We start from the raw sequence: 15195 nt of genomic DNA, 5'->3' as shown, positions 1-15195 counted from the left end.
TCCAACTCATAAGAGAAATGAATATAATATAATTGGTACACTTTCATATATCAAAGTCCATATTACAAAAGGTATTACATGCATTATACATTCGTCAATGACAACAAAATAAATGCCCTAAGGGCTTACATCTTTCCAAGACATAACTTGGTTACAACAAAAGAGAGTTATAAGCTTTATACATTTAAAGCTCTTGGCTTGAATAAACATTTAAACACAAAAATAACAAAATAAAGCCTTCAGCTCCTACGTCCTCCCAAGCTATGTCCTTGGAGGAAGCATATAACCAGTACTTGAAAATGGTTTCCCAAGTAGGGTGAGCCAAAACCCAGTAGAGATAAACCAACACAATATATGAGGTTTAACTAAGATATAAGTGTCAAATAAATGTTCAATATTCATGACCAACTTACATTGACCATTCAAAATTGATATCCACATCTTAATCCATTTCCATTCATTCTTCTCAAGTTAATTCATTTCATTTCGAGCCAATTCATGAGTCAAGTTCATTGTTATCTAAGCAACCCAAATGAGACTACAACTCAGGGGTTTACAATTCAATACAACCATTATTCAAACACTTCAATTTTGCCATTTTACGAAATTCTCATCCGAGGGAATCGACACCCATATATATATATACAAGATTTCGAGACTTTCATCTTGGACACTCCGGCCAACTTAATTTCAATGGAGTCCATCCCTTATCTCCTCCCAAACAATGAAGTACATCCCCTATCTCCTCCCAAACAATGATACATATACAATGTATTTAAAAGCATCGTCATATACAATGACTATCTACAACACATATTCAATGTTTTAATAAAACCGTCATATTCAATGACACAATTTAAATGGTTAGTTTCAATTCACCTAATCCTCATGCAGTTTCTACAACAATCATAGTTATCCTTCATCGATAGCCCAAAAATAGATATTTCTAAACAGATATACAATCTTTATAACATATATTTTACCAAATTTCCATAGGTGAGTGATTTAACCAATCTAACTACACCATTCATTCATACATCCTCTCAATTTCATATTTCTCATACCAATTTCATTATTTATACAAAATAATTATTTAACACATATTAGGGAAAATTTCTTCCTTTTCCAAATATCAACCCAAAGGCTAAATTTCACCATTTTAACACAAGAGAGCTTCATATACAAAACCCATATTCATTTTGTGACCCAACATGGAAAACCCCTCTTTTAATTTGAGCCCAAACCCTAGTTTACCCAAATCACTCCCAAATCTCATCATTTATACAAAACAACAAATATTTAGGTTAAAAACCATATTAAGGTGTAGAATATCCCTACCTCAAGAATAGAAGCCCAAAGGAGAAATGGAAGAACTTCAAAGACACCGAAACTAGACTTTGTTCGGATCAAATGGAAGCCCACAAGATGCTCTATTTTTTTAACAAAGGAACTAGGGTTGAGAAATCCCTAAATCTATATGTATTTGTACAGAGAGAGGGAGCCGATTTAGGGTTTTGAGTGAAAAGAAATCCAAAAAGTGATGTAAAACTGCTCTGCTGCGAACTGATATACGCGAGGCTCGCTCAAGCGAAGGAGTTGTCGCTCGAGCGACCAGACACAATAAGCGACCTCACTCGAGCACAAAATACATACCTTCAGAAGTTTTACAGATGCACACCGCCGCTCGAGTGAAGAACTTTACCTTCCCAAAAATTTTGCAAGTCTAGGGGAAAAATACTGAGAGATTACAAAGCTCGCTCAAGCGAAGAAGCCAAAATCTGGGCAACATCAAGTTAGACCAACTAACAACCAACCTATTCCAAACATGCCCAACACGTTCCAACACTCAAATAGGAAAGGGAAAAGAGGAAAAGAGACTTAAATAACAATATTAAACCTCAAGGCCTGAGTCCGGAATACAGGAAATGGCAGGTCAAAACCGGAATCGCTATAGCCCTGGCCATACGCCCACAAGACCATGGCTTTTCATTGCTTGATCTTGCGTCTTCCACCATGAGTGCGTACTTATTGGTTTTCTAAACATTGGCAAGATACTCTACATTCTGATTTTTTTTTTTTTTAATTTTTTTTTTGTTTCCTAGTCATAAATTTCATAACTTTCCATCTTTTATTAGTTTTTCTCGTCAATCAACTTTTAACAGTAGATAAAGGAGTTACATATATATATATATATATATATTTAGGGAGATACACCTTCAAAAAGGTGCACATGGTATACCTTTCATAATTTTTTTACAAAATTTTATAATTTAAATGCAAAATATTGTAACTTTTTTCATTGCAAAAGTTATACCTTTTTTTTTCACTGCAAAATATCATAACAAAATCCCAAAATGTCATAATAAAAGTCACAAAGTGTCATAATTTTATCATTCTTAATTTTAGGATACACATCATAAATTCAATATTCATAACTTCACTACAAAATATCATAACACACATCATAAACAATTATAATGTTTATCATAAAAAATTATAATTTTTTTACGATATGCATCATTTTAAAAGATACACATTGTAAATTTATCCATATATTTATGACCCTAAATTACATAGATATGAATCTTTTAAAAACTTGCCATTTTCGTACATTAATATTTGAACCAAAATTAATGTACACGCAAGACCTATATTAACAACTACGGGCGTGTGTGCGGTGTGATTTTCTGTAAAATTATAAATGACAGATTGATTAATAATCAATCGCGGTTTGAGCAGTTTCAATTCATATCTAGGTCACCAGTTTGTTGGGCTGAGGTAGGGGATGCACCGTTGTTGGGACCAAAACTTGTTAGAGAGAAAATCGAGAAAGTTGCTCTCATTCAGAAGAGGTTAGCTACGGTTTAAAGCCGACAAAAGAGTTATGCTGATAAGAGGAGGCGACCCTTATCTTTTGAAGTGGGTGATCATGTTTTCCTTAAGATCTCACTTAGATGGGGTTTAATGCGGTTTGGCAAGAGTGGTAAGTTGTCTCCGAGGTTCATTGGGCCCTTCGAGATATTAGAGAGAATCGAGGAAGTGGCATATCGGTTAGCTTTACTGCCACAACTTTCAGGGGTTCACAATGTGTTTCACGTATCTATGCTTAGGAAGTACAAACCCGACCCTTCTCATGTGTTAGATTGGGTTGATTTAGAGGTAGATGAGGATGCCTCCTACGAAAAGCGGCCCATTCAAATACTAGACACACGTGAGCAAGTACTTCAAGGCAAAACCATACCGTTAGTGAAGGTGTTGTGGAGACACTATGGGATTGAGGAAGCGACTTTGGAAAAGGAGGCAGAAGTCCGTTCCAAGTATCCGGATTTATTCGAGCATGTTTAGTTGTTTTGCTTTAAATTTGTAATGTTTCCCAATGGTGAATAGATAATGTTTTAAATTGATGATCCCATGTCATTGTATGTGTTGCTAATGTGAGCATGAGGTTGTGAAGGAATGACATTTTGGCTATAGATGTTTTATTCTAAAGCAGATTTCATAAAGCAGATTCAAGAAAATGAAGAAGAGTCAAAACAGATTTTTTATTAATTGTTTCAATCAATCTCAAAAACACACTTTATAGATCATGTACAGTATTTATAAACTAATATACTCTACCTAACTATAGTTACAATTAACTATAGTTCTAACAACTTTACAACTGCTATAGTTAATACTAACTAGTGTTGACTAATCTAACAGACTTCAAACAGATTGGTCATGCTGTGAATTCTACAACTGAGGTTGCTTAACATGCCCCGTCAAGCTGACAGGAGAAGAATGAGCCAGAAGCTTGTGTTGAAGAAAGTTAAACCGAGAAACTGAAAGGGGTTTGGTGAGGATATCAGCAATCTGGTCAGCAGTAGCAAGATGTTTGATAAGCAACTGTTTGGAAGCAACACGCTCACGGACAAAATGATAGTCCACTTCAATATGTTTAGACCGAGCATGAAAAACCGGATTACTAGACAGGGCAATGGCAGAGAGATTGTCACACCATAGAGTAGGTCGGTCAAGAGGAATGTGCAGATCCCGAAGAAGCATGCCAAGCCAGCTAAGCTCGGCTGAAGTCTGAGCAAGAGCGCGATATTCAGCTTCAGTGGAGGAGCGAGAAACAGTAGGTGGTTTCTTCGCAGACCAAGAAACCAAGTTGGGACCCAGAAAAATACAAAAGCCAGTAGTGGACCTGCGGGCAATGGCGTTCCCAGCCCAGTCAGAATCCGAATAAGCAGTGAGAACAAGAGGGCCTGGCTGAAATTGAAGACCCTTATCAAGAGTTCCTTTCAAATAATGCAATAAGCGTTTGACAGCATTAAAATGACTAACCAAAGGAGCGTGCAAATGGAAGATCAGAGTTGGGGAAGCTGGAGGATTTAGTAGCCATGGGAGAGGCATAGGGCTGGCAGTGGGACATCCCAGCTTTGGCTAATATCTCAGTGGCATACTTAGATTGATGCAAAAAGAAACCAGCAGCAGAAGTGTGAACAGAGATGCCCAAGAAATAATTCAGAAAACCCAACTCTTTCATGGAAAAAACTTAATGCATTTGAGCAAGCAATGAGGTAATATAAGAAACATCACTCCCAGTTAGCAAAATATCATCAACATATATAAGTAGAATGGTGATGGCAGATGCAGTCTTCTTAATAAACAAAGAAGAGTCACAATGACTAGCAATGAAACCTTGGGACAAGAGAAAAGTGGAGAATGTAGAAAACCATGCCCGAGGAGCTTGCTTAAGCCCATACAAGGCTTTATGCAGTTTACACACCTTATGAGGATGAGAAGAATCAATAAAACCGGAGGGTTGAGTCATATAAACCTCCTCATGAAGGACACCATGCAAGAAAGCATTAGATACATCCAATTGTTTGATAGACCAACCAAAATGAAGGGCAAGACACAATAAAACGCGAATAGTAGGCTGCTTGGCAACAGGACTAAAGGTTTCTTGATAGTCAATACCCTCCTCCTGGAGATAACCTTTAGCCACTAACCGGGCTTTATAACGAACAATGGAACCATCAAAGTTCTTTTTCAAGCGATAAACCCACTTACACCCAATGACATTCTTGTGGGGTGGAAGGTCAACTAAGGACCAAGTATGTTGAAGTTGAAGAGCATGAAATTCTTCATGCATAGCTTGAGTCCAATCTGAAGATTGAGAGGCTTCCTTATAGGAAGAAGGTTCAGTGGGAACATGAGCCAGATGAGCAGTAGGAGGAAGAGAAGTAGATTTGGACCGAGTGACCATAGAATGAGTGTTGGAGCGGATATGAGGAGCAAGATGAGTAGAAACTAGAGCAGAGAGAGGTAAATCAATAGAAATTGAAGATATAGGAATAGGATAAGAGGAGGAAGGAACTGTAGAACTAGGAATAGACAGAGAAAGATCAGTAGAAGAAATAGGGGGATTAGCAGAACTAGGAACAGGAAGAGGAACAAGTGGAGGTGCAGATGAGGAAGGAGAAACAGAAGAAGAAGTGGAGGGCCAGAAAAAAGAATGTAATTGAGTAACTGATGGAACTGGGGAAGAAGAAGAAGAAGAACAAGATGAAAAAGGAAAACAAGTTTCATCAAACACAACATGCCTAGAAAGATAGATATGACTTGTAGAGGGATCAAGACAGCGATACCCTTTCACTGACGGATGATAACCAATGAATACACATGGAATGGACTTAGGTTAAAGCTTGTGGTTAGTGTAGGGTCGTAACCAAGGATAACACCTGCAACCAAAAATTCTTAGAAAAGAATAATCTGGAGGTTTATTAAACAACATTTCAAAAGGAGTAAGATTGTGAAGCTTAGCAGTAGGTAATCTATTAATTAGCAAGACAGCTGTAGCGAGTGCCTCAAACCAAAGATTTAAAGGCAAAGAGGCATGATGCATTAGAGCAATAGTTGTTTCAATTAGATGTCTATGTTTTCGCTCAGCCACTCCATTTTGAGAAGGAGTGTGAGGACAAGTAAGATGATGTAGAATACCTTTTTGTTTAAGAAGATTTTGAAATTCAGTAGATAAGTATTCACCACCATTGTCACTGCGAAGAATTTTAAGAGATGTAGAAAATTGAGTTTCAACTAAAGCTTTGAATTCAAGAAATTTAGAAAATACTTCACTCTTGTAATGAAGCGGAAACAACCAAGTAAATTTTCTGAAATCATCAATGAAAACAACATAATACTTGTAGCCTGATACAGAAGCAGAAAATGGGCCCCAAACATCTGAATGAATGAGAGCTAAAGGTTTATTAACAGTTGAATTGGACAAACTAAAAGGAAGCCTATGTGTCTTAGAGACACAACAATGAGGACATAAACCAGAGGAAGTGTGAGAAGGCAAATAAAAAGTGTTAATAATGTGATGAAGTTTGGTGGATGAAGGATGTCCAAGTCTGAGATGCTAATTTGGAGCAGAAGCAGCAGTTAAAGAAGCAGCAGTTGAAGAAGCAGCAGTGGGAGAATTGGTACTCTTGAAACAGGCCTGTGGAGAAGATGAAGAGAACATGGAAACTGATTGAGGAGCATGATAAAGACCCTGAGAATTAAGGCCTTTATACAGAATGCTCTTGGTATCCTTGTCCTAAACAACAAACTTATCAGCATCAAAGATAACAGAACAGTTATTATCAGATGCTAGTTTATGAACAGATAACAGATTAGAAGAAATATGAGGAACATGAAGAACTGTTTGGAGTTTAAGTGGAAAAGAAGGAGTTGGAAGCAAACCATTACCAATGTGATGTATAGGAAGAGAAGAACCGTTGCCTATTGTGACTTGATCATTGCCTTGATAAGGTTGATAATCAGAAAGCTGATTCAAGTCATTGGTAATATGGCTGGTTACAGCAGAATCAACATAGCAAGTAGGAGGAGCAGAGGAGGACTGAAATTGAGATGGAGAAGCAGAAGCTACATATGCTGCTTTAGGTGTACCAGAGGTTGTGTGAAAACTATGATCCATGCGATGCCAACATTCTAAGGCTGTATGATTGTATTTGCCACAGATCTGACAAACAACTAGAGAACCAGTATGATGCTGAAGATTATATGATTGTGGTGGAGAATTCTGAAATGATGCACTGGACTGAGATTGCTGAAACGGTAGATGTGGAGACTGGAAATTTTTTCCTCCTCGACGGGAGCTGGATCCTCTAAAATAGCGACTTCCACCTCGGTTAGAGAAATTGCCTCTGTAGCCTTAAGTAGAACCAGTAGAACCACCTCTATGAGAAAAAGATCTGGTAGTTGCAGTATAGGCAAAAGGAATTTCAGATGCTTGAGAACTTTTGCTTGCAGCTTCAATATGAATCTCCTCAGAACAAAGTAAAGAACTCAGAGTTGCAAGAGACAGGGAATCAGATCTGGTGCGGATGGAAGTTTTAAAAGCATTATACTCAGCCGGCAATCCATTCAAGATTAATAGAACTATATCCTCATCATCAACAGGTGCACATGCTAGAGCTAGCTGATCAGCTATGGTTTTGAACTCAGTCAGATATGCATCCATGCTTAATCCTTTCTTAGTGAGATGATTCATCTTGTTCTTGAGTTGATGAACATGAGATCTAGAAAGAGAAGTGAACCGAGATTGAAGAACAGTCCATACCTCATAGCTAGTCTTGCAATGAAAAACAGAGGAAAAAATTGCAGGAGACAGAGTAGCGGTTATGCAGCTAAGAAGATGAGCATCGATATTCATCCATTGAAGATACTCAGGATTAGAAACTTCTTTGTTGCTTGCATCACTGAGAGTAGATGATGGACAATCATTGGATCCATCGACAAATCCGATCAATTTGGTTGCTCACAATATATTTTGCATCTGATTTTTCCAGATGATGTAGTTAGTTGAATCTAACTTTACTGTGACAAAGGAACTAAGATTTGATATAAGGAGTGTGAGATTGGAAGGAAGTGATGGAGATGCACAGCTAGATGAATCTGCCATGTGAGAGAAATTTTAAGGAGCTTCGAAGAGGAAAGAGCAATACTCGTTGGAGCTAGGGCTCTGATACCATAAAGCAGATTTCATAAAGCAGATTCAAGAAAATGAAGAAGAGTCAAAACAGATTTTTTATTAATTGTTTCAATCAATCTCAAAAACACACTTTATAGATCATGTACAGTATTTATAAACTAATATACTCTACCTAACTATAGTTACAATTAACTATAGTTCTAACAACTTTACAACTGCTATAGTTAATACTAACTAGTGTTGACTAATCTAACAGACTTCAAACAGATTGGTCATGCTGTGAATTCTACAACTGAGGTTGCTTAACATATTCCATATGACTTGTGTAAGCGAATGTCGTTTTGATGAAATGATGATGAAAGGAAAACGTAAATATTGGTTGAACATAGATGTTGCAAGTTGTTAATGTTATTAAAATGATTATAGTTGTTAGAACTCTATTGATCGGTGAGTATATTCAAATTTCGGGGACGAACTTTCCTATGGTGGAGAGGTTGTGATGACCGGGTCCCTTTCTCTCTTTCTTTTTTTCCTTCTCTTTGGTTTCGTCCTCTTTGTTTTCATTGGGTTTGAAACATTCGGGAGTTATGTCCAATTAAAGCTCTCATTCTTTTGTGCTTATTGGTGTTGAACTTCACTGGTCCCAGGAGGTGCGGGGTCAGGTCCGGAGTGCCCGGGAGCGAAGCGGGAAATTTTCTAAGTGGCTGGGCCAGGGCTGCACGTGTGGGATGGGGGCTGCCAGTGCGGGAATCGGCAAGTTAGGGAAGTTGCACACTGCCTAAAAGGCATGTGCGGAAGGAGGTGCGGGAGGAGCCCCGCACGTGTGGAGATGAAGGCTGCACGTGCAGGAAGGGGCGCTCCGCACGTGCGGGAATGGGTGCCGCACGTGCGGCACTCTGGGCATCCAAAAACTCTATTTTTTTTACCCTTTTTGCCGAATTTGTAACCCATTTGGGGTCTCTCCTTCTCACTCTAAACCTCATATTTTCTCCTCCTTCTCTCTAAAAACCATCATCTAGCACACCAAACCCATGATTCTTGTCATTCTTGGGCCAAAGATCATCATCATTCCTCCTAAATCTTGAAGGTCAAGCTTGGATTTCTCTTGGTGTAGGAGAAATTGAAGAACACTCTACCTTGAAGCTAGGGTTCCATCATCTTCTTCATCAATCTTTGAGGTAGGGATTCTTGAGTTATATATATTAGTTATGCTATTTTGATGATGATTTAAAGGCCTTTTACTAGTTAGATGATTTTCAATTTGTGGTTTCAAAAATGTAGAGATTTTCTTCAAAAGAGGGCTTTTCTTTAAACTTCAAAAATCTTGGTCAATCTTTGAGGGTTTCATCTTGTTGATCCAAGAAAGATGTTTTGAGGAAGGTTTTTCACCAAGAAGTGGGAAGGGATTACCTTGAGGAAAAACCCTAGAAATTGGGGATTTTAAGAAGATATGAAAGTACTTGTGAAACTCTTTATTATTTTGTGTTATGAAGATGAATGAGGTGTTATAGTGGCATAATTGTTAAAAATGTTTGAACATGTGTTGTTGGAAGTGATAAATGACCTTGTATCTTGAATATGGAAAATGGTAAGAATCTTGGAACTATGTTGAAAACATTGCTTTCCCTTGAAGAGGCTAACTTGTAGTGGATTATGCATGGTGAGTTTGTTATTGCTGTGAATCGTTGGCACATGGGGATTAATCGATATTGTTGTAGAGATGTTGAAATAGAGAAATGTTATGACATATTATGTATTGCATCATGTTCTCATTTGGTCTATCATCATTATTGCACATCGTGAAGAGAATTGGAAAACGATTATTTTGAGACAGATTATGTTGTAATGAGAATTAAAAGGTTTGTGAAAGGGGTAAATATGTTGGTAAGCCCAGTTAGGGGGTGTAGATGACTTTGAAAAGTTGGCTTGAGTGTCCATGGTGAAAGACCAGAAAACTGTGCAGATAGGTGTCGAGCCTTCCGGTTAATACCGGTAAAAATGACAGTTTGGTAGTACTCATAGAGTCTACTTGCAGACACCAGCCTAGGGATTACTAGTGTCGTATTTACCGCCCTCATTGAATTAATAATGGAAGTTCGAAATTGATGAGATTACATGATAATACTAAAAACATGGTGATTTGAAATAGTGCATTGAAATGAATATTTTCCTCATTTATTAACCTTGGCATGGCATTGCATTTATGTCTTTTTTTTGTTGAGAATAAGCATAACTGTATATACTTTGTAAGAATTCTCTACTGGGCTTTATGCTCACCCCTATGGGATTTGGTGCAGGTAAAGATGTTGTGATCCCGCCGAGCTAAGGGTGTGGATATGTTTTGGTGAAGAGTAGACTTGCTCTTATCTATGTTGTGATATTTTTTTTGTAAGCCAAGGGCTAATATGTTTGGGTCCGAGAGACCATTTTGTGTAACCGGGCTATTGCCTTGGAAGATGTAAGCCCTTAAGGGCATTTTATTGCTTTTGAGAATAGATGCCTCACATCCTATAGATTCAAGTGATTCCTTTATCGTTGAATGTATATTCGCATGTGAACTTTTGTATAAACTCACTCATTATCTATGTAAAGATGGATGGTTCATTGTCAGGGTCTAGTGGATGTTAACAAATATGGGTTGTTCATGTTGGATTATTTTCGGGGGGTTACATCAAGTGTATTTTTTATTTAGTTTCCAATGTTAATATGTATAGCAATCTAATCATATTTAATATATATACATGCATATTTTTTTATTATTAGGCAAGTTAATCTTCTGCTCTACAGAGGTCGTGAAAGAGAGAAGCCTCCATACCCCCCATACCTATTCTTTTGTGTTTTGGGTTTGAGAAGCTGTGGAGAAAGAGAGAGAAGCCATTAAAGCTAAGGTACGTCTTTTTCCATTATTGAACTTCTCTCTTTTTTTCTCTTTTCTTTTTTAATTATATTTCTTAGTAAAGGAACCTCCTGATGGCTTTCCATTGCTTGATCTTGCCTTTATTATATATGTTACACAATTGTGGTTTATAAACTTCTGTCTCGCACCATGAGTGCTGCCTTTATTATATATGTTACACAATTGTGGTTCATAAACTTCCGTCTCCCACCATGAGTGTGTACTTATTGGTTTTCTAAACATTGGGAAGATACTCTACATTTTGATTTTTTATTTTTACTTTTTTATTTTTATTTTTTTTTGTTTCCTAGTCATAAATTTCATAGCTTTCCATCTTTCAGTAGTTTTTCTGTCAATCAACTTTTAACAATAGATAAAGGAGTTATATATATATGTATATATATTTAGGGAGATACACCTTCAAAAAGGTGCATATGATATACCTTCCATAATGTTTTTACAAAATTTTATAATTTAAATACAAAATATTGTAACTTTTTCATTGCAAAAGTTATACCCTTTTTTTTTCCACTGAAAAATATCATAATAAAATCTCAAAATGTCATAATAAAAGTTACAAAGTGTCATAATATTATCATTCTTAATTTTAGGATGCACATCATAATAAGTGTTGAAAGCAAACTGTGCGGAGACCAAACAAACTGGCAGTCCAAATTCTAAGCCACAAGATAATCGATGCGGTGCTGTTTTAAATTCATTGCTCTTATTTGATTTGAGAACTTTGCTTTTCAATTTAATCTCTTTTTTTTTCTTTTTTTTAAATTACTGATTGCATTGCTTTTAATTTTGATTTGTGCCATAAATCTAATTTCAATGCCTATTTTTTTAATCTAATTTTTTTGTTGATTAAATTTTGTCATGCTTTAGTTTTGCTTGAATCAAATATAGTCTTTAGTTGTAATCTATCTCAGTTGAATTTCTCTTCAATTTAGATTAATTTTATAATCATGGCTATTCTATATATGAAAGGAAAAAATAGAAAAACTAATTCAATTTAAATAAAATTAAGTAATTTCATTTTGCCCCACAGTTTTTTTTTTTTTTTTTGGTAGTTTTATATAAAAGACCCCCATTTTAATGTTCGCATTAGGCCTTGAAAAACTCAGGGCTAGCCCTAGGTCTTCCCCAACTCCTGTAGCTTTCTCTGTCAATGATCTCATCTTCAATATTCAGCAAGTTCAATTTTGTATTAGAAATGGTAGCTGAATAACACTCTGTTTTGGTGAGTTGTTGTTGGTCTTTGGTTGAGCCCGTTTGGCTACTGTATCTTTGTATTGAACCTTTCCAATCTACTGTTGCTTTGGGAATGCACATGATTGCTGTTAGCCTTGGGTGCCAACATAGTTGGAATATGAGGCTTTGACAATGATGCAACTTCATTCCTTAGCCTGTCTTGTATTGTTAGGGAGATTTGGTCAAAATTCCCTCACAATAATACTTTAATATATTAAGGATAAGCACGAAAAGTTTTCTTTGAAAAGTCTAACACATATCATTATTACCAACACATTAAACTTTAAAATAATATAACTTTTGATCTAAATGTCGGTTTTAAATAAAAATAGTATTTTTTAAATTTTCTCATCAAAATCTATCAAATAATATCTATGTTGACTATGAAATTCTTAAGAAAAAACAAAATTATTATCGTCGAAATTGATGTAAATAGTAACATGTTACTCTATTTGATAGTAACATGCTATTCTATCTTACAGTAACATGTTACTGTAGCGATCCTGGTTTTGACCATTCTTTCATGTTTTGCCACTTCGACTGGGTAGGTCGGGGATCGAGCTTCCCGGTCAGCTCGCGAGGGTCCAGGGGGTAGCACCTCTTGGCGGGTCCGAGGGCAGTGCCCTGGTGGGGTCGAGGGGCAGTGCCCCCGAAGCAAAAATGCAAAATGCAATTGAAATTGCTTACAGGAAAGTGTATTCCATGCTCGAGCGGACCATGTTATATCAGTCCGTAAGGGGAGATTTCAAATCACTTTTTTAGTTCTCTCTCTCTCTCTAAAACTCTCCTAAATTTTTAGATCTAGAGCTTCTCTCTCTAGAAGTCATCTTCTCTCTTTGATTCCTCTAAATTTGTTTGGAGTTAGACCGAAGTTCTTCATCAAAGTTGTGTAACTTCTCGAGGGCTTCGTTGTGTGCGGTGGAGATCGAGTTTCGACACTGTAGATTTTGGAGTTTCATCTCTATTCTTCTTTAATACTTGAAGTAGGGATTTTCTTAGAGTTATATATATATATTTTTGCAAGATCTATATGATTTTCGAAATCATCTTTCAGTAGCTTTGAAAATTAATTATTGATTCAAGAAGTTGAGCGATTTTGAAAGCGGGTTTGTCTTTTGTTCTTTTAAAATGATCTTATGGGTTTTGATTTTCATTAATTGAAGAAAAGATGATTTTGGAAAGTTTTCTTTCAAAAGATTTGAGTTGTATGGTTTTGGTGAGAAAATCTAGAGTTTGGGGATTCTTTTTTAAAAGAGACTGAAAATCCACGAATGATATTGTTATATTTATTTTGTGTGTCAAAATAAATGGATGTTTGGAAAATATCTTATTTATATTTATATAAATGATGAATTTAAGGAAATATGAGAATTGTTGTTCATTTTGGAAATTATTGTTCAAAACGTTGAAATAGTCTTGAAATGACTAATGGTTGAGGATACTTGAGAAGAGGGAATTGTGTTATTCCTTGGATGATGAATTAGAATAAAAGTATTTATATTCATCTTGTGTTATTGGCATATCAATTCATTTGATTACATTAAACTTTGAAAGTTGATTTGAAAACTTACATTGAGAAAAGAATATTGAGAAACAAATTTCCATGAATTGGTTTTGGGATAAATACGGTGGTAAGTCTTAACAGGTGGTGTAGATAAAATTGAATAGGTGTTGAGCCTTCCATTTAATACTGGTAAAAATGACAGATTATAAGTGTCAAGCCTTTCAGTTAATGCTGGTAAAAATGACAGATTATAGGTGTCAAGCTTTCCAGTCAATGTTGATAAAAATGACAAATTGGTAGTATTTGTATAGTCTACTTACAGACACCGACCTAGGGATTACCAGAGTCGTATTTATCGCTCTTGAAATGAATTGTTAAGTTTTGAAGAATTGAAATTGCATGACATCATTGAGCATGATGGTTTTTAAAGATGAAGATGTGATTTTCTTTCAAAAGGGCATAGTATGACATGTGCATTTCATCTATTGAGACTTGTATAAAATGTATATACTTTGTTAAGAATTTCCTACTGGACTTTATACTCACCCTACGGGATTTTTGTGCAAGAAAAAATGTGGTGATGCCGCCTAACTAAAGGTGAGGAAATGTGTGTTGAGAATACGAGACTCTCATTTTGTTGTAACTCTGTGTGTAAGCCAAGGGCTGTATGTGTGTGGGTTTGAATAACCGTTTTGTGTAACCAGGCTCAAGCCTTGGAAACTTGTAAATCCTTGGGGGTATTTATTTATTTATTTACTTGTTGTTGGATTAATGTATTGTTGATTGAAGAACTATTGTATCATGTAATGTAAGTTTGGAGATTTATATTTGGTTTTCCTTGAAAGAGCCATGATTGTTATATTATCATTTGGGCTAGAAATTTGGAGTGTTACAACTTGGTATCAGAGTTACCGGGTTTGAATACTTGGAGCTCGTGGGAAGTGGTTGTTTAACCACAATGGGTTCATTTAGCATGCTTAGGAAGTGTTATGCATTTTGTGACTATGTGATAGCATGCTTATGTGACTAAATGGGTATGGGACTGGACTTTTGGGATGTTGTTTGCACTTGTTAAATTCCTTGAGGTCTCATTAGAAGGGTACTTGATCAATACTCGTTCTACTAAGAATTCTTGGTTTTTCGTGGGACGAATTTCATCGTAAAAGAATGGTCCGTATGTGTTTACATGACTAAGTGCTTATGTGGAGTGAAATTGAATTGTGTATATGTAGAGAAATATATGGAATTGTTATAGTCGAACGTGTGAGTCAAGTTACGAGCACATATGAATTAATGTGCTAAATTATTTCTCTTGTGTCCTTTACTAGGATGTCAGAAAGGGGTCAAGTCTGTGGTGGTAGAGGAAGGAGGCGTGGTAGGGCTCGCCGAGGTGTGCATGAGGTACCGGTCCATAGGGTTCCTGTGCAAGAAGAATGGTTCGGCCAAGCTAATATGGCCAAGCAAGCAGGCAAAGCTAATGTGGCCGAGCAGGTGAGACAAGCAGGTTAAACCGAAATGAGGGTCCTAGCCCAAGAAATGGTGGGGGCTTTAAGGGAG

The sequence above is a fragment of the Camellia sinensis genome, chromosome 4 (assembly GCF_055761805.1).
Source record: "Camellia sinensis isolate YWXY chromosome 4, ASM5576180v1, whole genome shotgun sequence".
Lineage (NCBI taxonomy): Eukaryota > Viridiplantae > Streptophyta > Magnoliopsida > Ericales > Theaceae > Camellia > Camellia sinensis.
This window is presented reverse-complemented; position numbering follows the sequence as displayed.